The sequence below is a fragment of the Ceratotherium simum genome, chromosome 20 (assembly GCF_057802395.1).
Source record: "Ceratotherium simum simum isolate JZ-2026a chromosome 20, ASM5780239v1, whole genome shotgun sequence".
Lineage (NCBI taxonomy): Eukaryota > Metazoa > Chordata > Mammalia > Perissodactyla > Rhinocerotidae > Ceratotherium > Ceratotherium simum.
Window position 1 is genome coordinate 28,044,878 of NC_141919.1, and position 26,800 is coordinate 28,071,677.

Consider the following 26,800-nt stretch of genomic DNA (forward strand, 5'->3'; position numbering starts at 1 on the left):
ACTCCTGTCTTTTAATTTTGTGTTCGCTACCCATTCAAAGAGTCAAATGCTGCCTCACCTGTTTTCTGAAACTCCATTTTTTCTAAGTCAGGCGTTGGCAAGCTATGGCCCCCTGCCCTTTTTGTATATAAAGTTGTATTGGAACACAGCCAGGCTCATTTGTTTGTGTATTATCTATGGCTGCTTTTGTACCGCAGTGGCGGACATGAGTAGCTATGGCAAAGATCGTATGGTCCACACAGCCTAAAATACGTACTATCTGGAATTTTTCAAAAGAAGGTTGCTGACCCCTTCTCTGTGAGATCTGACCTGGTCCAGGGACCTGGCATATTCAGATGTAGTCTACATAGCTTCGGCGAAGAACCTGCTGGCCTGCTTGACGCTTGTTGGTAGCACAGAAATGTTTCTTTTCTTCACCAAAGCATGTGTAGTGACATCCTTTTCTTGGCCTACAAACCTAGCTGGAGGTCTGTAATGCTCTGTGGCAGTGTTCCTAGTACCACAGCCTTTTCCGGCATCCTCAGGCTTGGCTGTGTTTTTGAAATGGTGTCTTAAGGGTCAGGCTGGTTTGACTTGCACCCTTCCTCACAGTGAGCATGCCTTGCATTCTCACACTTGGTTACGACAGACAAGGGACCCGCTGGCTTTGCTAACTCATTTCATAGTGGGGCTGATTAGCATGAGGCTTGACCTCTTGTTTGTGATATTTTTCAGGCTGCAGCATCCGGAGGTAGAAAATAATGACTTTGGCATAAGCTCTTTTATTTGTAATGCCCTGCGAACACATGTGCAGATTCTCCCCGGCACACAGCTGCTTAGGAATATTATGCTCTGCATAATGCCACCTGTCATCACTTTTGATATTTATTTCTATCACAAATCCTATACTATGTTTTATTATAAATATTACAAACTAATCCCACCATTCATTTTCTTTACAAGATGAGTAGTTGCAAGACTGAAGTCTATGTCCTAGCTTTTCATGGAGGTTTTCGGCGTTGGCCTCTCCATTCTTCATTGAAACCTTTCTTATGGTGCCTTATTCCTTCCAGGCAAAAGAAGGCTGCATTTTGGCCAATTTAGAGCTTGTCAAAACCATAATGAAATTAGAGAAATTTTTTTTTCTGTGCAGTAGCAGCGGTAACAGCAGTGGTGGCAGCTATGTCATCAAAGAATATTTATGGATCATGATCCCACAACCTTGATAAGAGGTGAAACACAAAGACTAGTGTTTCTCAGAAGGCCACGCCATTCCATCTTCTGTGCACAGAGCCGTGGTTCCTTCCCAGAACTGTCTGGTGTTGCAGATGATCTCTGTCACGCATGCCTCTGTGAAACTGAGTATTGTTTCTCACAAACTTGGTGCTGTGGTGTGATGGATATTCTCTAATAGAGACACAACTTTATTGTCTGTGAAATGGAACCAGGAATGGGTCTCAGTGTCTATGTCATAACAGAGTCATGTAAAGTGAGGTGGGGCGATGACAGGGGGAATGTGCTGAGGTTTGGAGTCAGAGAGTTGGGCCAGCACACTGGCTCTACTCCTTTTTGCCTAGACAACCTTGTGTAGACCACCTAGCCCTTCTGAACCTCACTTCCTCTACAGTAAAATGCATACAATTAGAGTACATATGATAATAAAAAGTATTTTCATCATACACCTACAGAATCCATGTTTAAGGGCCACAGAGATGTTGGGTGGTGGGATGGTATGACCTCCAAGTGTATTACTCATCCAAGGGAAAGAGAACAATTGTAGACATACAAGCATTAGTTACTTTCAGCTAATCCTGATTTTGCAAGTAACATTTGGGGCTTTGCTATAACAAAGTAGCTTATCTTTTTTTAATTGCTGTACATTCTGTTTTCATTGCAGGGCAAAGAAAAATCTTATCCAGCTAGGTGTTTCCAAAACCGATTCATAATTCTGTCCTTTCCATGTCAACTCCACAATCTTGCCAAACAATTAACAACAATAACAATAACACAATTACAAAAAAACTGCTAAGAGAGTGTTTTCAGTGGAAATCACTTAATTATTGTGACAGCAGCTAAGGACAAATAATAATATAGCTTTGAGTAAGATACCATTTCTTTTATTGAATAGTTCAGCTAATAAAGCTTAAGGCACATTGTGCCTTCTTTCATATGTAATTTTATAACGTTATTAGAGAAAAAAATAACAAGGTTTAGTAGAAGGTATTGTAGAGTCATAGAGGGAAATCATAAGATCCCTTTTATGCTTCCCTTTCCAAGCCTAGAGTCTGCAGTAAAACATTTATTGTCATTCCCCCACTTTACCTTCCCTTGTCAGAGATATTCAGGAACCCAAAGACCAAATGACTTGGCTTAATATAGTTCTACCCCAAACAGTTTCTCTAACAGAAAGAGGTGAGAAGAGGAAACCCAAACTTGTTGTCTGTTGGTCTGTTTCTTTGCATCATTGTCATTTTCTTTTGACTTTTAGACTCTAATGTCTGTCAGGGGCTCTTGGAGAATAGGCCTTGTGTTATTATTTCTGAACTTTTACCTGCCTAATAAATTTTAAGCGTTCTAACTATATGTTGCTTGTGGTTATCATAGCACAGTGCCGCCTGAGACACAATAGTGACATATTTACTCTGAACAACTGGAAAAGCCATTTAGTGGGTTTTTACACTGGTCAGATTTACTGAGGAAGTGCACAGCTACTATCATTCTCCAGATTTGTTTCAATTTATGAGTTCCTATTATAGTTCATAAGACAACTCCAAGAAGTGTAAGTGACTTGTAATTTATAGCCACGGTGTGTTAATTCTGTGAATTGTAGTCTAGTTAGGCTATACGAATTATGACTGCACTTATAAGTTGTTTACACCAAACAACATGATAGATAGATATGTCTTCCTTTGAATAGTAATAAAAGGAAATGCCTGTCAACTTAATTTATCACCAGACATGTTCATATTTAAAGCCCTTTACAGTGAAATAAAAGCCTGACCTAAAGATTATGGTTACTGCAGACTTGATGGCAGCTGAGACTGTGGTATAAAATACTGTAGGGACCTCGACTGCTGTAATAAAAACTGGGTAGCTCATATGAAAAGCTGTTCCACAAGGTGAATGTTCTTGGATGTAGAAACAATTAAAGTAATCCTTCCAATCAGAGATCTGAGAGGTCTCTGTCAGGTCCAGAATGTCCCCGTCACATGGTGGAACTGAGATCTCGGCCAGTGCCCCTTCCTCCATTCGTTCTCTCTCTGCTCCCTGGCAGAACTGCGGTCCTGACATTATCCACAGATACGTGCACTCTCTTATTCCACAACCTCTCTGAGGCAGTAGAAGGAAGAAAAAACGGAAGATCTTGAGAGTGTCGTATGGAGAATGGTGGTTTAAAAATTCACACTGACGTGGATTTTCATGTACACATGCACCCATTTGTTCCATAATTGAGTGCCTGGCAGCAGGGTTCAGCAGAGTGCTGCAGGCGGTAGACAGTGTCTGCCCTTGAGTACCTCAGACTAGTGCAGTATTTCTTGACCTCGGCACTGTTGTCATTTTTAGCAGCATCCTGGCCTCTACGCATTGGATGCCAGTAGCAGCTCCCAGTCCTGACAAGCAGAAACGTTCCCAGGCATTCTCAGATATCCCCTGGGAGGCAAATGGCCAGCAGCTGAGGACCTCTGGGCACTACTGGTGTGGGAGACAGGCAAGCACACAGGACAGTGAGTGCTAAACACACACTGTAGGATGGACTGAACAGGAGCCACGTGGAGTGCTGTGAAAGAAAAGAGGGAGAGGGGGCTTTGAGAGCACTTGCAGATTCGCTGTCTTTCTCCCAGGCTGACACCACCACAGTACAGTGCCTCTTGAATAGCTAAACAAATTTGTTTATATTATATCAGAATTGTGACTTTTTAGACATTTAAAAAATTTTGTTTACTAAGGGTGGTGTCTACAATTATTTTTTTTTTCTTTAAAGTTTAATATTGCTTGTGCTGAATAGCCATGAAATAGCAAAGGATGGTTTTATAATTATCTAGTAGTAATTACATGGTACACTCTTGCCATCATGTGGCTACATATGTGTGACACTGAGCTGGGGCTGCTGAATTGAAGATCCTGTGCAAGCACAGAGAGAAGAATCAGATGGTTTGCTTACAAGGTTCAGACGTTGTATTTATTATTTCTGACTTACTGAGTGTAGCTACTGAAAGTTATCCACCTGCTTTCCATCCTAGATAGAAGTGATTGTATAAACTGTCAAAAAAAAGTTTCCATTTATATAAAAAGTCACATTTTAACTATTTCTCATCAGAAAGAATAATAGCATTTATAGATAACGTAATTCATTGGTAATTTGTAAACTGTCTTTTCATATCTTCTATCTTAAACTGTGACTTAAGTTTAAAATTATTTATGAGTAATCTTTATTATCAGAATTCAAACTTGTGATTGTAACGTGCAAAGTAAAGGTCCTCTCTCAAACAAAAACAAAAATACAAATCTGATAACCTCTTTGATGGTTTTTAATATTGTTACTCTTCTGGAGTCTGTTCATTGCCATAGTTATGTTTCCATGTTATTGCCTCTCCTACATAGAAATTGCCATCATTTTAAGCTCTTTCCCCTGCTAGCCTATGGTGTTTGAAGGATGTTGTCAATGCAGTTTGTGTGCCTTCCTGAATGTATGCATTAATCAAAGGCTATGAAATGCCCATTGGCGCTCTCAAGTTCATTTATAAATCAGCTATTGGCTAGGTCGTGTTTGCTGACATTGACTCTATTATGTACTTGTGTCTGAGTGGTGCGGAAACGTGGAGTCGTGGTGGGATTCATGATCAGCACAGATGGCTCCATGGGTACGATTTTGAAAAAAACGAAGTATAGTCATGAGCCGTGTTTCAGTCAATGACCCACCGCATGTACGACTGTGGTCCCATAAGATTAGTACCATATAGCCCAGGTGTGGAGTAGGCTATCCCATTTAGGTTTGTGTAAGTACACTCTGTGGTGTTCGCACAATGATGACATCACTTAAGGATGCATTTCTGAGAACGTATCCCCTGCCATTAAGTGATGCGTAACTGTATATTGACTGAAAAAAGTGAAAACAGGACTGAAGATCATTAGGTATATATGTATTTATCTAAATGTCTTCTACCCAGCAAACACTCAGCTGAATCTGCATCAACATCCTGAATTGGAGGTCTTTACATTATAGCATGAGCTCCCTTCCTATTGCAGTGTTTTGTCTAGTTAGCAGTAGTTTAAGAAAAAATTATATCTAATGCATTTGAAGACCAGATGTAGATAACTCATCCAATTTACTAGTGTTCAGAAATACAAACTGACCTTTAGACATCAAATCCATTAATGTGCAGATGAGTTAAGGATAATTGAGATTTTCAGCTTCTGTGGTAATCACATAATTAGGCCATATGAAGGCAACTCTTTATGGTTTCTTTTTTAAACAAAGCATACACAATGATCATTTTAATTGGTTTGATTTTATTAAAGGAAAAAGAAGTACTATAAATGTTTTTAGCATTTACATTTTTACATAGTAAATCTTTTATAGTCAACATGATAGACTCAGTAAAATAAGATGCTTATTTCTTTGTCCTGCTAAAGGAAAACAAAAGGGACATCAGCTTTAACGACCGACTTAGCCCTGACATAGATTTTTTACTTCAATGAATCTTCTGAGCATTAGGATTATAATATGTAAAAAGCAGTAGATAACATGAAAACTTTATCTATTTCTTCTTAAAATCTCATGTAGTATTTTCAATTACTACAAAAAGAAGAGCTCAGCATCAAGAATCAGTTATTGACATTCTCCTTAATATGCTATACGTATGTGAGAATTGCAGAGCTAAAGTGTGAAATCCCAGACCTTTAAATATTTTATGGGATACCTACTTTCAGTAACCTTTTTTGGACATTATTTTTGTATGGTTGTCTTAAAATTAATTAGTAATGGATTGTAGAACCAGGCTGCCTGGGTTTGAATCTTGGCTGGACCATGGAACTTGGGCAAGCTCCTTAACATTTCTGTACATTGGTCTCCTCACTTCTTAAGTGGGGATAGTAATTATACCAACCTCTTAAGTGTTGAATTATTAAACTTAGTGTTCTTAGAATGGTGCCCAGCATTTACTAAGTGCATATGCAAGAGACAAATAAGTAAATAAATAAATGCAGACAAATGCTTTCTTTAGTGTTAATAATTTATTGTTGAAAATATATCCAAGGACACATTTTTGTCATTCAATTTATTAATTCACGCAAAAAGTATTTATTGACCACCTTGGTTGAGAGTTGTAGTGATGAGCAGAATAAGCACAATCTTTGTCCTCTCACAGGTAAGGCTTAGAGACTGACATTTATAAAATAATTACACAACTAATTACTTAATTGCGACTGTTATTTATGCCACATGTTCATGGCATTGGGTTGTTTGTAGTAGGGGAACTGGCCTAGTCTGTACACATTTAAGGTGAAATATGAAGGATGTTAGCTAGGTAAATATGCTTGGTATAGCAAGAGGATGAGACTGTTTCCAGTAGAGGTAACAGTACATAGGAAGATTCATGATATAGCCCAGGAGTAACAGTGGAGAAGAATAATAGCATGAGTTGATAGTGATGTTTTCATTGCTATCCAAATTCGTGAGATCTGCTCTTGTCCCTATAATTTGCCCTGTTGCCTGTCCTCCCACACATTCTTCCAGAGCAGCACCCCCTGTTCACCTTGCAGTCTTCCTTGCCTGCCTCAAAGCCCCTAAGCAGCAGTCTGTATGTTTTTCTACTTGATGGTGCTTCCGTCATCCTCTTGTTTGCCTGACACACCTATTTCTTTTTTTATCCTACTTTTTCTTGCCATCACTTTTTCGACTATTCCTGGTTCCTCAGTCCAGAGGAGTATTTGAATGTTTGGAAAATGGGTAAAAAGAAGCTTTATTTGCAAACTGTTGGAGCTAATAATTTAGACTATTTGAACACTGAGAACATAACCTTGATGGTATTTTATTGACTAAGGAAATCTTGTTTATTTTTTGCTTATGACCCAAGAAATGTTCTAGTTCAGAATTATTTTGAGATCATTGAAGACTAGCTTATTTAAGTTCTGCCTCAGTTATTCTCCTAAATAATCTTTTTATATCTATCCACATTTTTTATCTTTTGATCTATGTTTCTTGAATGCCAAATCCCAGAAAGGTGGGAATTTCTAAGAGATTTCTTTATATGACTCCTTTCTCCATTACTACATCTTGGGAGTTATATCATTTTAATGAGAGAATAAGTATTAGTAGAAAGTGAAAGATAAAGAGGGTTCTGGCTGTGTCAGCACAGGAGTCTGTGAACTCAAATTAAGGCAAGTTGCAGGGAAGTGTGTGAAACCGCACATCCATCTTATCTTCTTAATTTCAGATACATGTCATAGCTGAACTATGGTAAAGTGCGGGTAATTGATGACTAAGTGGCGTTTATCTCCAGAACACAAGTAGATTCCTCAGGTTTCTGCAGAAGCAAGAAGATGTGTATATGTAAAGAGATTTATTATGAGGTATTGGCTCACTCAGTTAAGGAGGCTGAGAAGTCCCGAGACCTGTAGTCTGCAAGCTGGAGACCCAGGAATAGCTGATGCTTCAATTTTAGTCCGAAGGCAGGAAAAACTGATGTTCCAACTCAACAGTCATGCAGGGGGAGTTCCCTCTGACTCATGGGAGGGTCAGCCTTTTTGTTGTATTCAGGCCTTCAACTGAGTGGGTGGGGCCTGCCCATATTAGGGAGGGCAATCTGCTTTATTCAGTCTACTGATTGAAATGTTAATCTCATCCAGAAACACACACACAGAGACACCTAGAATAATGTTTGACCAAATGTCTGGGCACTCCGTGGTCAAGTCAAGTTGACACATAAAATGAACTGTTACAAAAAGTTTGGTTTAACGTTCAAGAATCAGTCGGTTTAATTCACCACATTAACAGAATAAAGGAGAAAAAGTATATGATCATTTTAATAAATGCAAAAATAGCAACAGCCATTTCAGATAAAAACTCTCAGAGGGACAAAAACTCTTTGTCAATAAAGTAAGTACAAGAAACCTACAATAAACATCACACTAAATGGTGAAATATGGCAGTTTCTCCCTAAGATTTGGACCAAGGCAAGAATTTTCTTTTGGTCATTTTACTGAAGATTCTAGCCACTGCAGTAAGTCAAGCAAAAGAAATAATGGGCATAAAGATAAAAAAGAAGAAAACTGTCCCTATTTGTAGATAATATGATTGTTTATGAAGAATATATTTACATGTAATCCTAGTTCTCGATGTAGATCTAGATCTTCTTCAGTAGAAGAGAAGAGAGAATCCAAAATAGACCCGCTTATGTGGCATTTAATTTTTCTTGAAAGCACCAAAGCAATCCATTGGGGAAAAGTCTTCACTGTTTGGGAAAAAAATGAACCTTGAACCCCATCATATACAATTTCTAATTAAAGATGGATCCTACACCTGAAAGAAAACTAAAATTTAAAACTTTTAGGAGGAAATATAGGAGAATGTTTTTATAACTTGGGGATAGACAAAGGTTTCTTAAGTCATAGAAAGCAATAATCTTAAAAAAAATTTGATGAGTTAGACTTAATTGAAGTTAAAAACTTCTGCTTATTAAAAGACATCATTAAAAAGACCCAAATTAGGAGAAAACATTTGTAAAACATATATCTGATAAAGGACTGGTATCTGGGTTATATAAAGAACTCAAACAACTCAATAATAAAACGACAAGAATATCTCAATAAAAAATGCACCAAAAATTTAATAGACTTTTCACAAAGGAAGATATACAAAATTAAATGGTGTTCACATGAAGACTTGTACACTAATGTACCGGTGTTCCTAGTAGTTTTGTTCATAATAGGAACTAGACTGCAAAATTGTTGTAAGGACTGGAGAAGGAAAAGGGGTGTGTAGGGAAGATAATGTTACCTAGAGATCAGGATTTCCAGGGAGCTCTTTTGCTCCTGCTTTCCTCAGCCTCTGGCCTGCTGCTGAAATCTCTTTGGACTTTCTTCTGCTTATGAATCTCTGCAAGTCTTCTCATTGTCAGAACGAAACCAGAACCCTTTGTTATGGGACAGCTCCATGCAGGGGAGAGTTCAGAAGGAATGGGAGGGTACTGATTATCAGCACTCTGTATCCTGTCAATACTTTTTGACAATATATTGACAATACTGTCAAATATATTGTTAGTTTTTAAGCGCACCGATGTTGATGCCAAAAAGATATGGACTCTAGTCTTCATTCTACCACTTGCTTAATTCATGACCATTATTGGTTCTCTGTTTCCTACATTAGTAATGTAAGGATATAAATAGTTTCTCATAAGGATGTGAAGATGAAATGAGATAATGCAAGTACCAGTTCCATGAGAAAATTCTTTGCATTTATCACTGTGCCTGGTACAGAGTAAGCACATGGTGATAGATGTTTGCTATCATGATGATCAACTTGAATTCTTTTTAATTATAATCAATAAGACCTTTTTAGAGATAAGAGCTGGTATTTAAGATAGATCCCCTCCCTCCATCTTATATTAAGAACTTAGGAGACTAAGCATAAATGAAAAAATACCGTAACTTGCCATTGGGCCGAGGAAAGCATGAGTGCCATTGCTGTATTTAGTTGATCGTTCTTGGTGAGACAATTCTTCATGCTGGCTCCACTGTAGGAATTTCATGTTCTGCTCATTCAGGCCTTCTCAGAGGCAGGGCCTCTGGTCTGTGATGGACGAGATTCTTGGATGTTGCTGCTGCCAAGTAGTAATTAAGTTAAACACTTTCATAAAGCATATAAAAGGAAGAGAGCAGTTGGATATTAAAAAAAAAAAGATGACACATTTACCTTGTTTGAACTGCTGGAAGAAATCCAGAGTAAAGTAAGGGTTCTTATTTAAAGTTAGGATTCCAATAACCTTTGTAGTTCAATGCCAATAACTTAATATTATCTTTTGATATATGTTCTTCATTTTCAGGCACTTAGTAATTTTATATCTCTGTGGTTACAGGTTGCTGTATTTCTGACATTTTATTATTAAGATTAGTATTTTAGATCTGAGTATTAAAGTGAGGTATTTTAGATTAGGCTTTTAAAATAGTGTATTTTAGATTGAGTGTTTAAAAATTTTATATTGGTTCTGGGACATTGGAATATGTAACTTCTGTTGTCTTAACAATACCTAATTGCTATTTTGATGGTTCTTTCTTGATGATATAGAGGTGGAAATGAATTTATACATGTACAAACTGTTCTCATTGAAGGCTTTTTTGTGTGTTGTGACTGGCATTTAAAATCTTAACTGGTTTAAATAGCCATATGAAAATCAAATCTCCCGATTAAGAACATCGGGTTATCTGTTTACCTTTAGACCTTTTACCTTACCTTTAGAATATGTTTAGAACATATTCTAAACATGTTAATTGACCTTAATTGTTTTGAACATATGTAAAAATGGAAGTTTGAAATAGTCTTCTGTTTTGGCAAATTTTTGTATATAATGTTCTATTACTGATTGTTTTGTTAATTTAACTTTTATGTCTTTATCTGGCTCACAGTGTATGACTGTCTTATTTGATAACCCATTCATCCCATTCTGACTATAAAATTGTTTTTTCATAAGTCAAATGCTAATTGTTATGCTCTGGTTTCAACTGTAGGTACATTTCCAGTAACAGGCTGGAGAACTGGATTTAAAAATTCTTTCTATGCCCATAGATGATTTTTAGCGTTTCCTCTGAGTGTATCATATACTTAGAAAGTATGGATTAAGTGTGTAGATTCTGTCCTAAGGTGGTCGTGATGGGTAAACATTCTCAAAAGTCTTATCCTTCCAACTCCTATTGGTGTAGAGAGAAAATGGATTACTTCCTTGATGTATATCTTCAGGAATCTGTCTGGCTCCTCTTGTCACACTTTCTTCTCTTTTGGCTTCCTTCTTAGGCAGTTGTTCCTCATGCTGCCACAGAGATGACTGTTGGCTGTTCTAGGCTGATAAGCTAAGACCAAGTCCTGAGTTTGAATTCCATTGGCCTAGTTTAGGTCATGTGCTTATCCCTGAACCAGTCACTGTTGCTGTTGAGATGGAATGTTTGATTGGCCAGTCGAGCCTCATCTAAAACATGTGGCCTGAGCTTGGGGGAAGAGATAAAGTGCTCTTTTTAGTCAGAAAACATCCTAAAGAGAAGTCTTAGGAGTGAATCATGCAATAAAATTTAGTGATTTAATTCTTCTGCATCAATTGCAGTAAAATTTTTTGAAAAATTAAATAATGAACAGTAAATAAATAAAAACAGCCCTATCAAGTTCCACAAAACTCAACCAATGGTGAAAGTTGAAAACTTTTTCCAGATTTCTTTCCTCCCTCTTGTAGCTGCTGATTTATACCATTTGGTCACTGATGTTATTCCTCTTTTCTTTTATTAGGCACTGAAACATTAATAGAATGAATGCTGTCATAGCTCGTTACTGGGGACATTATTGCAGCAGCACAAGTATTAAATTGAATTGAATGGATGTAATTTAATATTTGATTAAAGAACTGGGCCTTCTGTTAGTTTTCTTTTCAATATACGTTTTACAGAAGGGGGAAAGAAAAGCCTATGGTGGGATAGGCTGTGTGATTCTGCACCGTGAAAGGAAGGCTGGCCATTTACAGTCTTGGGCGAGAGATTATATGAATCAGGTGTGGTAATTTTGCAGCAAAATTGATTTCCCAAACAGAATTAGAGTAGTGGGAAGCCATTTTCAAATTATTTTCTATGTTCCTGGACAAAATAAGAAGGCAAAGGATGAGCAGACCTGGTATGTGATAATTATTTATTGCTGTAAAAAGTCCTCCCTGACCCCTGCCTAACCCCCCAGGATACCTCAGCAACAGCTCTGGGAACGAGGAATGAACCAAAATTGAAATGGGGAATTACTGCACTAACCTTGTTCTTTCCCAGTGCCCCCCTTCCTCTCCCCTTTAATGGGGTCTTTCCCAGCCCATGAGGAAGGGTCTTTGCATTTTGATTTAATGGAGCACTGCCACAGCTTGTATTTATTCACTAGTGAAGACAGACCATTCTTGTTTTTTTATTTCTTGACAGTTGATGGATTGTAATAGGCAGCCACATCTGAGGAAATAAATGAGACTACAGTCCTGTAATAATTTCTTATTACACATATAGAAGAATAATCTTTACTGTGATTATTGTATAAGTTGTACAAATGTGGGGCTTTTTTTGGCACCAGAAATACGATTGGATGGAATTGTTTTCAAGCGGTCTTTACTGCTTGGCAGAACATGAGGCTGATACCGGCTGTATTTATGATTACTTTCTGGACTCAGTCCAGTTTGGATTTCAATATATTCCAAGTACATGTGAATATGGAGAAACGTACGTCATTAAAATTGCATTTCTTATGTAGCCCATTTTTACATTTGGACTGATTAATGAGTTTCTGTAGAGTAAAAATAGAACACATCCCACCAAACCACTTCCTAGATTTATCAGTGGACCCGTTGTCCTTGGGGCAATGAAGGACTTCTCTTGTCCAGAGCTTGTTAGCCATTCATTACAACAATGACAATTCTACCTTTTATTTGAATTAACCAATTTCTTAGAGAACGGACGTAGAGTTAGAAATCTGAGTTGTAGTTTGTAGCTGCACGTCATATGCTGAACAAAAAAAGTGCTCCTTAACCTTTATGACATGCTTCCTATTAATTAAGGCAGAATCCTCATATTTACTAGTGAAATAGTTTGAGATCTTCTAATCAAAAGTTGGACATAATGATGAGGTAATTCAATTTTTAAATAAATTATCTAAATAGAAATGGAGGCACGTCGTTAAATAATCCAAATGTAGTGAGGTCGACATTAGATTTTACTTTTCATTTTTGTCTTGCTTTTTACGTTACTGGCAATACCCTAGTGTTTTGGCAATCAATCAACTAATATTTATGGAGCACGTACCGTGTGTTGGTGATGGACATAACAGCAGTAAAGCGGACTTGAACCCTGTCATGACAGAATGTAGGTTCTAGTGTGGGAAACAGACATAAATAAATACACAAACATATGATTGCAAATTGTTGTAAGCGATCTGAAGGAAAAGAACAAGGTGCTTGGATATGAAAGACATTTGGTTTGAGATACGTATAGAGAGAGCAAGAGTGAGAGGGAAACTTTGTCACTTAAGAAAGGGATCCATCTAGGGCCGGCCCCGTAGCTTAGCAGTTAAGTGCGTGTGCTCCACTACTGGTGGCCCGGGTTTGGATCCCGAGTGCGCACCGAGCCACCGCCTCTCCGGCCATGCTGAGGCCGTGTCCCACATAAGCAACTAGAAGGATGTGCAGCTATGACATACAACTATCTACTGGGGCTTTGGGGAAAAAAAGGAGGAGGATTGGCAATAGATGTTAGCTCAGAGCCGGTCTTCCTCAGCAAAAGGAGGAGGATTAGCATGGATGGTAGCTCAGGGCTGATCTTGCTCACCAAAAAAAAAAAAAAAAAAGAAAGGGATCCATTTATTTATGGTTATTTCCATTCCAAGTGTGGGGCTTTAGTCAAGCGACCTTCTCCTGCCATGCCCACTTCTAGTTGTACCCACCCCCTCTCTCCCTGCACCACTGTCCCACAATCAGATGTTAGGAAATGGATGAGACTCTCTCATAGGTATGGTTGTTATACATAGATATAAATCTATATTACATATATGATCATGTATATAACCTGTTTCTCCACCTAATGGTAATGCTTTTCCGTATCATTAAATGTTCTTCCATAAGTTATTCTGTGATTTTTTTTTTTCGGTGAGGAAGATTGGTCATGAGCTAACATCCATTGCCAATCTTCCTCTTTTTGCTGAGGAAGATTGGCCCTGAGGTAACATCTGTGCCCATCTTCCTCTATTTGGTATATGGGACACCGCCACAGCATGGCTTGATGAGCGATGTGTAGGCTGCACCCAGGATCCAAACCCGCGAACCCTGGGCCACTAAAGTGGAGTGTGCAAACTTAGCTGCTATGCCACCAGGCCAGCCCATATACCATGATTTTTTTTTAAAAGAATACCCTATGGTTTCCAGAAAGTGTTTTTTACATTTTTTAGATCTTTGATAAACACTGCTGAGATAAACATTCTTAAATGTAAGCTGGTACATTAATTAATAATATTTTCTTAGGATAAGTTCTCAATTGTTGCATTACTGGTCACAGATTATTCATATTTTAAAATATTATTACACATTTAAAAACTTTGTTATGTGTTGCCAAATTGTTGGCGTGGTTTATTCTTAACATGTCATGGATTGGTTTAATGCAGCTTCATTTTGCTATTTGTGAGTCTGAAGTCAAGCAACTAACAGTGACAGTCACGGAAGTTAGTTCTGGATCCCTGTTGGCCTTAAACTAAATTAAATGCTGTTCTTCCCATCTTGATTTCTTAGAATAATAATGAGTCTTCTTACGAGAAATGTTTCTCCATATACTTCCCTATTGATAGTGTTCTAAATCTGGCCAGACAGAAGTTGAAGAAACACTTAAAATTCATTGTGTTTTTCTTCTTTCTCTTTCTTGTTCTTTTGGTGTCTGTTGAATATATCTATCTGTTTTTCTGCTTTAAGTGATTTCACAAAATTAATAACAGAGAAAAGATAACAGCAGTGCCAAACAGATTCTCACACTTGAGTGGGAATGCAGGAATTGCCAGATGAAATGAATCTGAGATGGTGAATTATTATAGTGCTGCTGCGTGGTTTTCTAAGAAAGTGTCGCTGAAAAAGCAGGTGTTGTCAGTTAATTTAAAAATTTTTATTTCCAACAAAATTATTTGTTTTCCTTTTATTGTTTAGTGTTAAATTTCTGACATATTGTTAACATTAGAAAGTCTGAAATAAATTATACTTCTTCCTAAAGGCGTTAATTTTTTGGTCTAGTTAGCTTTCATCAGGTTGTTTCCTGTTTTGGAAGTAATACTAGAGAGTTTTTAGGAGACAAGAGACATGTGATCAGAGTGCATTTAGTGAGGGATAGTGTTTATGACGTAGCTGTTAAATAAAAGATTCATTTTTTCCTGAGACTCACATTCAAACATCAGTATGACGTATAGGACTTAAAAATATGATAACCCAGGGGCCGGCCCAGTGGCGCAAGCCGTTAAGTGTGTGCGCTCCACTGCCGCGGCCCTGGGTTTGCCGGTTCGGATCCCGGGCATGCACTGATGCACTGCTTGGCAAGCCATGCTGTGGCAGCGTCCCATATAAAGTGGAGGAAGATGGGCACAGATGTTAGCTCAGGGCTAGTCTTCCTCAGTAAAAAGAGGAGGATCAGCATTAGATGTTAGCTCAGGGCTGATCCTCCTCACATAAAAAAAAAATAAAAAAATAAAAATATGATAACTTGGAATTTATTTGAAGGATGTTACCAAGTTGTTTTTATTTCTCACAAGCAAAGCATTCTTCATATATACTATCTAGAGCTTCCATTCTGGGGGTGCATTATGCATACATGGCCATTTTATTAATTTTTTCCCCTCATTTGCTCCTCCCCCCCCACTTAAAAAAAAACAATATTTCTTCATTAATATTTCCTACATTGATGTTAGTGTTTGAACTGTGCAAAAAAAGATGGCCCTATCTCCGATTCCGCAGAAGTGGAGAAGAGGTGAACATCTCTAACATCAGTCAGATGGCTTTTAACATGGCCAGCATTTTATTGTGAAATCCAGAAGGCGGCTCGTTCCATGTTCAGCCCCTTGCGTAACTCAGCATGCTCCTGTGGACTCAGTGATTGCGGAGTGAATGGGGAATGGAAAGTCCCAGAGAGGCTGGAGGTAGGAAACTGAATCTTGCGTCACTTGAACCTTTTTTTTCCATTTATTATCCTTGTGACATCCAGCAAGTCACTTAGCATTTTTGTGCCTCAATTTCTCATCTATGAATTGTGATGGTTGGAGTGGATGATTTACTTTCTGAGGTTCATTCTGGGTGGAGTGAAATTCTAATTGTCTCCACTTAGTCATTTAAAAAGAAATATCTGAAAGACTCTCGAAAGTCAGTATATCTGAGCATCATAGGAGAAGGATTATGTGTTGTATACTTTCATGCCATTTCTGTTGGCTCCCATACATGATCTTATAGACTCTTGTGAGCAAATATTTATATTCATAAAGTATGTGGATTCCTAAGACTCTGCAGAGCCCTGTTTTTATCTGATCTTGCCCAAATTTATCATCCATATAAAATGTGACATGCAATGCATGAATTCAGAACAAAATAACTTTATCTATCCCTCAATACTAAAGAGTTCAATTTCATGTTGTGTTTTACATGGCACCAGGCATAGATTGTTTAATATCTGTAACTCTAAACTTCCACAACCTTCCTATGAGATAATCAGGTAAATGTTGAGAAGCAGAAATTCTAAAAAAAAAATTCTACAGCATTTTTTGGAGACCCCTGGAGCAAGCTATTTGAATCCAGTCCCCTTCTTTTTTTCTTTGTCTGTTTGAACAGTGTTCCCATGGGTCAGAAAGATAGAGTTTCTAGTTCCGTACCTTAAATTGCTTTATAATTGCCTTACTTTTTAAAGGAGACATATCCTGGCATGGTGAAGCCTGAAAATATTCAGAAGAATTAATCTGAACCTCTTAGAAGTTGGGAAAGTGGAGGAAATGTGTTCTGGAAAATTGTTAGCTAGACTGGATAAACTCTATCGACATGGCATGATATCACGCATAAACAGCAAAAATAATGAGACCCAGACATTTGTTCTCAACTACAATTTCAAGTTGGTTATGGGTCATAGAAAAAGAAGTTTGAGATGGAAAAATATGGCCCACATTTAAATTTAAAACCATTTAAAATGTATTGAATATGGTTTGCTTTTGGAATTTCCACAGTAGAGTGGGTAAGAGTATGGGAGTTGTTCTAGATTTGAATTTGCCAAAGGCTGTATTACTTGTTAGCTGTGCCTTTGGGCAAATTAACTTAAATTCTCTGAGCCTCTGTTTCCTTATATGTTTTAGGAAAAAAATGTTATTTATTGAAAAAATATTTTTAAGGGCCTCTTAATCCTCTAGGTACCTAGAATGTACTTCTCAGTAAGACAGACACGGTGTGTATTTTCATGGTTTAAAGTAGAAAAGAAGGGGAAGGTCAGATATGGCAAAAGTTATGAAACAATTCACAATAATGATTCGTGAAAATTAGAATAAGAAATTCAGTTCTGGTATCATACTTTTTTACTATGACTGTGGTATATCTTTTGGGCCTTGAGGAAACTTTTAAAGCTACTTTCTTCTTCATGTCTGTGAGAACAAAACGTGCAGAAATTTTCTCTGGGTGTGTGTTCTGGGACTCCTGGAGCCTACAAATGTATTGTGCACCTTGACAAAATCAGAGTTTGTGACCTCTGCAGACCAGTCTGGGGGAAAACAAGAGATGTTTAGGCCTCCTGCAGACCTTGCTTCGTTAATGGATATAAGGACAAAGGAAATAGCCTTTGCTCTCCTTATGTACTGACTTTGTTGATTAATATTGATCTTAGAATTGTATTTCTTTTTTCCCTCTGCTCAGTCAGTGTAAACATAATTATATGGTTTACTTTTCATGTGCTCTGGTGAAACGGCCTATTATTTGTCCTTGGCTGATATTATATGAAATGTAACCCAGGAAATCAAAGTGCTGTTGAAATATTATTTTTCATCTTAATTAGATGTAAATATTTTAAAACTCCATTTCCTGTATTAAAATAATTCTTATAAATTGCTGAGGTAATTATAATAAATTTCTCCCAAAATTATTTGTGTAAGAGGGTACGTGTACAAATGAGTAGTGATTGAATATATACGTAGATGAAATAAGTCAGTGTTATAATTGATATTCCATATGAGCAACGGGTGAAGAGCCATTTGGGGGTAGTGATGGGTGTCTAGTCTGTTCCATAGATAGGAACTGGCAGGAAACAGGGTGTTTTCTGTTTTACTATTACATCAGTTTCCTGCAAATTTTTTAGCTTTTGGTTAGCTATTTGAAGAATCGCATGGCTCTACTATCTTTGAAAATCAGTTTTGTGAAATGTAAGTATTTGAGTACAGACTGAAACTTTAAAAAATTTATTTGCTTTACAACGGCATTTTGAGTTTACTTCAATTTTTTGTGGAGAAGGAGGTCAGGGAGAGCATAATCATAATCATGTTTAAAGAGCTCAGTTGATCAAGTATATTTACACCCTCTTTGATTTTTGAAACCCCTGTGAGAAAGCTAAGAAAGCATTTTTATATGAAGAAGCCGACTCAGAGCTCATAGCTTCCCAGTTTTACCAGCTCATAAGTAGAGGAGCTGTAGTCAGTCCAAGGTTCAGCAAACAGATAGAGCAATGTGGCTACTGCTTATTAATCATGTTAAAGACAGTCATATTCATTAATCTGGTAGAATAGCCACCAGTGTGGACTCTTTTTATGTCTAGCTTCTTTAGCTCAGCATAATGTGTGTTAAATTCATCTACATTCATTACACTGATTCTGAATTCCCCTTTTTGTGATTACACTTAGTTTTGAGCTAGCTGAGAGATATTGGTCTGTTTGGAGTACTCCAAAGAGGGTGAAATTCTGTTCATATTTGTAGCTAGTAGTGAAAATTTTATGATAAAAGATTGAATGTGCTACATAAGTAGGATATTCTACTCACCTTTTGGAATTTATTTAGAGGAATTCCAATATAAATAGATCCCTTTGTTTTTTTACAGTTAATCCGCACATTAAATACTTTCATTCATTATTAATTATCTGGTGAACATGTAAAGAACAAAAGCTCCTTCAGCAATTTTTGTAGTATCTCATTAGGTTAGATACTTCTACAAATAGTAGAATAATATCCTGTCACTAGGTGCTGGCTTTACTAATTGCTTAATGCATCTATTTTCTAAAGTTGTTTTTATTTAATGTTTCTTAACAACTCTTTAAATTAGGCCATGTTTGGGTTAAAATAATTGATTTAATTAAATTCCATAAAAATTGAAGGGCTTCTCCATTGGAACATAATGCCAGAAAATATTGATCAGAAATACTAATCTATAAATTTGAGTGCGTATTGCAAAATATTCTCTCTCATTCATATTCAGAATGGGAAGTAACTAGGCGTAAGTGTAGCAGAGAAAGTCTTGGATTCCTAGAAGTCTACAAATTTAATATGAGTTAACAGTGTGGTGATTTCCCAGAGACCTGGGCCTTTCTCTCCTATATGTTTGGTATGTTGCAGTGGAAACCTACTCCATTTATATTGGGCGGGTGTTTATGTAGATGTGAGATGAAGATGAAGATTCAGGAGTACTAGTAGATTAATCGTAACATTGTTTTAACGCCAACACATTACCAGCAGGTTATTCTTTACATGTGTAGAGAAAGAAGAGTATTTAGGGTTTGGTCGTGACTAAGTTGAAACAAATAAAAGGGTTAGGGAATAGGAAGTTATAAAAGAGATGCAAACCTGCATGAATAAAGCGTAGATTGTAGATCAGTTGGTCAAAAAATCAGGTTAAGAAAGACTCATAGCCTTGTCACTTAAATATCCACATTCTGTAGTTAAGATTTCTCTTGATGCCTTACCGTTAGAATTGTCTAGATATCTTTTTCAACAAAGTATCTGAATTTACTGAGTACTAAATTATCTATGTTACTATAAAAGGTAGTTTGATGATTTAGAATAAAATTATATTTCAGGCCTAGTTACTGATTTTGGCCCTAATTAGTTATCACCATCAGTCACATTCTTAGTTAAATAAGAAGTTATTACGTACGCCTAATACTTTGCAGTGTCTTTGTTACTACAGAATGTAGAAATAATGAATAATTTGTCTGATTATGTTGATAACACATTCTTTTTAATTCTTATTGTCATAGCTAAAGAAAGTGGGTTGTTAGAAAACAATGAAGTGGAGAATATCTGTCTTCCCTTGGTTCTTTATTTATGAAATACTCTTTTTCAAAGGGCAACTTGTAATGTACAAACTGTTGGGCTCTCAACGCCAGTGAATGGTCAGTCCGTTGAATGTCTGGCATTTTTAAATTTTATACACAGTTCCGTATTTTCATAGCTTCTATATTTGGGGATGGAAGACAGTTTTGCTGTGTGTTGGAGAGGAAATGGATATTTCTTATTATAGTGCTGATCTAATATAGCAATTTGGTTGAAGACAATTAACTGATAACCTTCAAGAGCAGTAATTTTTTTCTGTGGGCTAGATTTAGATAAAAAACATAGGGTGTTAAAAACAAACTTTTTTGATTATTGATTTGAATTTCTGAAGGAAATAGGAGTTAATATGTTGCTTGTATTTTTTTAAAATATGAGCTATTTTTATTGTTAAATACATTTATAATGGTTATTACAAAGGACAGTATCTTACAGTGTTCTTAGGCTTAAAGACATGCTAACTACTCATGCATGAGCAGAAGACAGCAATATATACTTCATTTGGATACTCAAAAATCTTCAAAACAACAGTTTGCTGTCATTGGCTCTTCTCTTGATTTGATTGTCCTGTTCAGTAAATCTGATTAGTTCTATGCATTGGGTCCTTTTCATAATCATTGGGAAATTAATAATTCATAAGAAAGATAGTAATTAACATTAAATTTTAAATGTTATGTGTCCTCTCTGGGCTATGATATACTGTGGTTGACATTCATTGGTATTTTGTTTGTAAACAAGAAGAGAACTGTCCCCCTATATGTAAAGAAAGTTACTCTTTAATCCTGAGGTTCAAGTGGATATTCTCATGTTTCTTAAAACTGCATAGATGGAGCCATCTAACACCAAGCTCTTATATTGAAAGGAGGCCTTTTTTTTGGATACAGAGAGAAGTCACATGACTTTAACCCCCACCCACATCTTATTCTACCTTACAGTATCCTACCTTGGGCACATGGCAGGATTCATTTATGTTGTGGGTGTTTCCTCTCATACATGCCTGAGTTCTACTGGGCCTTCAGTTTTAGTTTCTTCAAGATGGGAGGTCAAGGAATTGAGTCTGATTGCAACACATGACCCAACCAGGAGTTGGATGTGCACGCACTAGTTCCACCTGTGATGATGGCTCAGTCCTCTCATATTATCTCTCAATCCCCCCAGGTCCATGATTCTTCAAAACCCCTGTGTACTTCTCCTTGACTCGTAAGAGCATTTGGTAGACATGGTAGCCTGATTCTTATTTCCTTACTTGCTTCAACTTTCTCTGTAAGGCACAATTTAATAACACTAGGAGCTCCTATATTCTTGTGCTCAAACTAGTATAAGGCTATTTGAATAAGGCTTATCCTATTTTTTAAAAAATAGGCACTTACATAATATTTATAGTAGTCTAAGTATTTTACGAATATAAAACGTTTAGTCCTTGTATTGGCCCCACAAGGTAGTTACCATTATTATGCCCAGTTTTCCAGATGAGGAAACTGAGGCACAGAGAGGTTCAGTAACATGATCAAGGTTACACAGCTAGTCAGTGGTGAAGTTGGGGTTTGAATCCAGACTTTTTTTTTTTGTGAGGAAGATCGGCCCTGAGCTAACATCTGCCAATCCTCCTCTTTTTGCTGAGGAAGACTGGCCCTGGGCTAACATCCGTGACCATCTTCCTCTACTTTATATGGGACGCCGTCACAACATGGCTTGACAAGCGGTGTGTCGGTGCGTGCCCGGGATCCGAACCCATGAACCCTGGGCCGCCGCAGCAGAGCGCGTGCACTTAACCGCTTGCGCCACCGGGCCGGCCCCTGAATCCAGACTTTTAAGCACCATGCTATACTGCATCATAGGTCTTACAGTTCTTCAACAAATTGATAGCATGTTTTCTTTTTCTCATCTTCTAAGGCATTATAACCACAAATAGAAATTTAAAGGAGTAGTTTTGCATATTTAAAGGAATAATTTGCATATTATCTTTTATACCCTTGATTAGATAGTAATTTTTGGTAGATCTATGTTGTTTAGAAAAATTTAATATTAATGTGTTTTCTGGTTGATTTAATTCTGCAATTAATAGATCTTAAGTAAAATGTATGACAGCATCTTTTTTATGCCCCCAGTATATTAGTTTGTTAGAGTTGCTGTAACAGCCTGAGGAGATCCTGTTGGCTTAGTCCCCTTCATTGTGGCTTTGCCCTTGGAGTCATTCTTTCTTTGTTTCATCCTGTCTGTCCCTTTTAGTCCAGGCTGGCAGCATTTCTGCTGGTATAAAATTCTCAAAAACTATGTTGGTCTTCTGTGCATGGGTGCCCAAGTCATCAGGCAGGAGGGTCCTTCACACATCTTTCCTGGATAACCACATCTCCGTTCCTGGCTTCTGCTGAGATGGTTGATTTGGTTCATGAATCTCATGCCTAATCTCTTTAGCAAATGTTTGTCCACTATGTAGGTAGGCTAAAAATTTTCCAAACTGGTTCCAGTTTGCTTAGCAGTTTCCTTATCAGATTATTTCTTTCCTTTCCTGTCTTACAATAACTAGCAAAGAAAATAAGGCTGTACCTCCATACTTTCCTTGGAAATCTCCTCAGCCACTTACAAATTCTGCCTTCCACCCAACAGAACAACATTATTCTGCCACTGCATAATAGAGATCACTTTTCTTCCAGTGTCCAATACAGTGCTGCTCATTTCCATCTGAGACCTCACCAGAAGCACCTTTAACAAAGTTCATATGTCTAGCAACATTCTGTTCATGACTATATGTGTATCGTCTATGACTATAGAAGCTTTCTTTACCCTTCTCCTCTCCAAAGCTACTTCCAAATTTTTAGGTGTTTGTTACAGCAGTACCACACTTCCCAGTGTCAAAAATTTGTCTTAGTTTTCTAAGGCTATATTAGTTTCCTAAGACTGCCATAACAGAGCACTACAAACCGAGTGGCTTAAAACAACAGAAATTTATTGTCTCAGTTCTGGAGGCTACAAGTCCGACACCAAGGTGCCAGCAGGTCTGTCCTCCCTCTGAGATCCTTCCTTATCTCTTTGTGGTGGTGGAAGTTAATCTTTGGTGGTCCTTGCCTTGTAGATGTGTTACTTCATTCCGTGCCTCTGTCTTCAAATGGCCTTCTCCCCTGTGTGTCTGTGTGTGTGTCTCTTCTTTTCTGATGAGGACACCAGCTCTATTGGATTAAGGGCCCACTCTATTCCAGGATGACCTTAAGAAATTACTTCTGCCGTAACCCTATTTCCAAATAAGGTCATGTGCTGATGTCTTGGGGGTTAGCATTTCAACATATCTTTTGAGGGGGACATAATTTAATCTATAACGCCTGTGTGATAACCTATAACACCCACATAGCAACCGTAACAGCCACATAATAACTGTAACAGCCACATCAAGAGGCTACTAGGGGGCCGGCCCCGTGGCTTAGCGGTTAAGTGCGCGCGCTCCGCTGCTGGCGGCCCGGGTTCGGATCCCGGGCGCGCACCGACGCACCGCTTCTCTGGCCATGCTGAGGCCGTGTCCCACATACAGCAACTAGAAGGATGTGAAACTATGACATACAACTATCTACTGGGGCTTTGGGGGAAAAATAAATAAATAAATTAAAAAAAAAAATAGAGGCTACTAGGCTTGTGGTCTTATTTTAAGGTATTGTTTCCTTAGTTCCTTCCTAATTATCATTTAATTGTTATAAATAGACTGAAAAGCAGAATAATTTCACACATTTTTGCATACCTTCAAAGGTTTCCTTATTAGACATTTGCACATGAAAGCATTTTTTTTTTTCATAATTAGCCATGATGTGTGTCACAAAGAAAATATGTTAAAGTAATACTTCAGTTTGGGTGTTTTGTTAAGTATTAATGTCTGATTTTATTAATCATATATTGTAGTTATATGACTAACTTAGTATTTTCTGTCTTAGAAAGTTGCTGATTTTTAAAAACATTTTCATCTTTAACTTAGATTGCTGGTTTTCAGTTTCAATAATAGAGAGCATGAATCTGAATTCCTGGGAGACAGGAACACATATCATGACAGGAACAAATAATCATGATTCCATGTAACAAGTCTTAGGGTACTGAAATATGGAAGAATTCAATGTACGCAGACTCCTGACAATTCTCTTTACATTTGGACTTAGCATTTTTAACTAATATGTATGTTCTTAAAAGGAGTAGTAAGAATAGCCATTCTTATTAGTATTTTGACTTCATATCAAAAATAGTTTGCTTGAAAAGTGTTACCTATTATTGGTTATTGCTCTTTGTACCAATATATAGTCTGTAAGTTTCTTTATTTCTCAATGAGACTGTTAATGTCTTACTTTCCAACTAATAAAGCTATGTAGTGCATTCTCTTAAATGATCTCATTTAATCTTCATAGGGGTTTAGATGAGTGTTATTATTTGTCAGTAGTAACAAGAGTAGATTTTCTCTGTGCTGCTGAAGTTGACTGTTTTTGACTCAACATTGTTCCTTGTGTTATTTTGGGTATTTTATGACTCTTTATTTTTAATATTTAAGATCGAAGATAACACTTATCTATTGTACTTACAGTGAGTCAAGCAGTCAGTTGAGTTGTAGATCTTGTTGTATGTTTACAAAATTCCAGACATCTGGAAGAGGGGAATGGGAAATTAATACGTGTGAGGGGCCAGCCCGGTGGCGCAGCAGTTAAGTGCATGCGCTCTGCTGTGGTGGCCCGAGGGTTCACTGGGTCGGATCCTGGGCACGCACCCATGCGCCACTTGTCAAGCCATGCTGTGGCGGCGTCCCATATAAAGTAGAGGAAGATGGGCATGGATGTTAGCCCAGGGCCAATCTTCCGTGGCAAAAAGAGGAGGATTGGCATCGGATGTTAGCTCAGGGCTAGTCTTCCTCACAAAAACAAAAAACAAAAAACGTGTGAGACAGAATTCTCCCACTCCAAAGAAACTTACATTGTCTGTATTGTCCACTCCTTAATTGTTCTTCATGAAGCAGCTATTAATAATGTTGTAAGAAAATAAGAAAGTTTCTGCTGATGAATCTAAACTTCTATATCTTTCTTTGGTGAAAGAATTGCATCTTAAACCAAATATATTTAAATTTCTCAGGATCCTCATTTTCCATATTCTTAATCCAAGATAAGTATAGCACAATGACTTAGAACTCTTTCTATACCTAACTAATAATAGAAAGCAGCGCTTTAGATTAATAGTACTGCATTCAAAGGAACAATTGGTCCAATTTGCATTCAGTTTTTAGGATGAATTTTCTTTAGATGACAGAAGGGTGAGCAGGAAGGCAGTGTGGTAGGAGCAATAGTGCTGAGGTAAGGAAGCGTGTGGTGCATTTGGGCTCTGGTGACTTTGCTTCTCCGGTTGAAGAGTGTTCATGTTGACTTGCAGTGGGACAAGAACCTGGCAGTCTGACTGGTGGAGTCAAATCTTGGAGCCCTTGAATGCCTGGCTCAGGACTTTAGACTTAATTCTGAAGGCAGAGCAGAGTGATTATGAAAGATTACGAGATATTTGAGGGAGATTAAAGTGACAGCTATAGATAGCTATAAAGATGGTGCTGGGAGAGACTGGAGGCAGGAAATTAGTTAGCTTTGTTATGCTGGGATTCAGTGTCTGACAGTGAAGCTAGAAGGATCCTGGTTTAAGGAATTTATGCAGGAGACATTTTAGAGGAAGAATTAGTCATAGATGATGACAGACTGGATTTCTAGGGGTAGAGGGAAAGGGAGGGATTAGGAAATGTTGACTGTGAATGTAGGAGAATGGGAGAATTGTTGTGTCAGTGATAGCAGAATGTTTGCAGTTGAAGAAGATGTTGGTTTTAGGCATGTTGAGTGTTGAGTTTTTCTGAACTTTCAAATCATAATGCCTGTCAACATTTGAATTGCATAGAGTGATATTTTGGGCTGGAGATTCTTAAGATTTTGAAATTAATTTGCATGGAGACGAAAATTGTATCACCAAAATATTGACAGACATTGTTTCAAGGCTGTTGTTGCGTCAACCATTCTGTTGCCAGCTGTGTTAAGAAGTGTCAAGGTATATTAGTTACATCTTTTTTTGTGTGTGTGTGAGGAAGATTGGCCCTGAGCTAACATCTGCCAATCCTCCTCTTTTTGCTGAGGAAGACTGGCCCTGGGCTAACAGCCTTGCCCATCTTCCTCCACTTTATATGGGACACCTCCACAGCATGACCTGACAAGCGGTGCGTCGGTGCACGCCCGGGATCTGAACCGGCGAACCCCGGGCCGCCGCACCAGAGCGCGTGCACTTAACCACTTGCGCCACCGGGCTGTCCCCTAGTTACATCTTTGAGACTACTGCACCACTGTTTGAATGATATCTGCCCTGTTGCATGGAGTATTGGCCTAGACACAGTGTAACCTGTGTGAAGTCTTTATAGGACACTTGTTTTATAAGATAGGACTGCTAACTATGTAGTCATGAGAATCAAATCCAAGTGGATTCTAAATGATCTTTTCTTTGAACTTCTCACCTTAACACTATTCCTTGTTCCAAGTAGATATGTTTCCAGTGGGGATGGTGGGTGTTTTATGTGATATGATGTAGAAGAAACTATTCGTTTGCTCCTAATTGTTGGTTACTTTGTAAAAGTATATTTGTTAATAAACATAATGTGATTAAAATATATCTTGAAGACAATTTGTCTCAACCCATTGGTTAAATTATTCTAATCACATTCATTGGTTACTTTTATTTGTTGCCAACCTAGGTTTTCAGTTTTGCAGACCTTTCAACGTTCAGCTCACAGATACATCCTTGCGATAGGTGGGGAA

General features: G+C 37.7%; 1 protein-coding gene across 6 annotated transcripts in view; it reads left to right on the plus strand.

Annotated features, from left to right (window-relative positions):
* KDM4C (lysine demethylase 4C) overlaps nt 1-26,800 on the plus strand; it is a 389,491-nt gene that overhangs the window by 195,872 nt on the left and 166,819 nt on the right. The window lies entirely within an intron of this gene.